Here is a 682-nt window from a genome sequence, read left to right as displayed (position 1 = left end):
TGAAATAATGTAATGTTAGTTTTATGTTACAGAAGTCTTGTTTTATTTTCCATTAACTTGCTTTTATCATTAGACTCATCAGTTTGTTTGAGATAAACCGATAATATATTTTGGGCAGAGAAAGGAACATTAGGTGTTTTATTACTCTTGGTATTTTATAAAGTTTTATAATACTAAGTGCACGTGGAAATGATTCAGTAGAAATAGATCTTGTCTGGGTGTTCCCTAACGTGAAGTTCACCTGGTGACATACTTTCTTGTCGCTTGATAAACCAGATCTAATATTTGTATTTATTAATTCTCATACAATAATACTATTTAAACAGGGGACGTAGCTCAGATGGTAGAGCGCTCGCTTAGCATGTGAGAGGTACCGGGATCGATACCCGGCGTCTCCAAATTTTACCTTTTCCCAATAGTTCTTTGGTTTATGCACTTCTCTACATGAATAGTTCTTCGTATCTATTATAAGTATTATATTACTCTCCGTTACATATTACTGTTACATTTTAGTCGAACACAAAAATTAGCTAATTTATTAGTGCTGTAATATAATGGTTCCTCGTTATTTTCTATCATCATAACCAACCATTATGTCCAATGTAGATGGCTTTTATACCGATATCTTTAAAGCCTTTCATTAAGATGATTTATGAAACTGTTTAGCTTCAGACCTGAACTG

At 32.8% G+C, this 682-nt stretch overlaps 1 non-coding gene across 1 annotated transcript; it reads left to right on the top strand.

The window, feature by feature from the left end:
• The first annotated feature begins 325 nt into the window (after positions 1–325).
• Positions 326–398, top strand: Trnaa-agc. The gene has a single exon. It is a non-coding gene; the product is annotated as a tRNA-Ala (tRNA).
• The last annotated feature ends 284 nt before the right edge of the window (positions 399–682 follow it).

The sequence above is a fragment of the Limulus polyphemus genome, unplaced genomic scaffold, assembly GCF_000517525.1.
Source record: "Limulus polyphemus unplaced genomic scaffold, Limulus_polyphemus-2.1.2 Scaffold124243, whole genome shotgun sequence".
Lineage (NCBI taxonomy): Eukaryota > Metazoa > Arthropoda > Merostomata > Xiphosura > Limulidae > Limulus > Limulus polyphemus.
The sequence above is the reverse complement of the archived record's forward strand: the minus strand, read 5'-3'. Positions and strand labels throughout refer to the sequence as shown.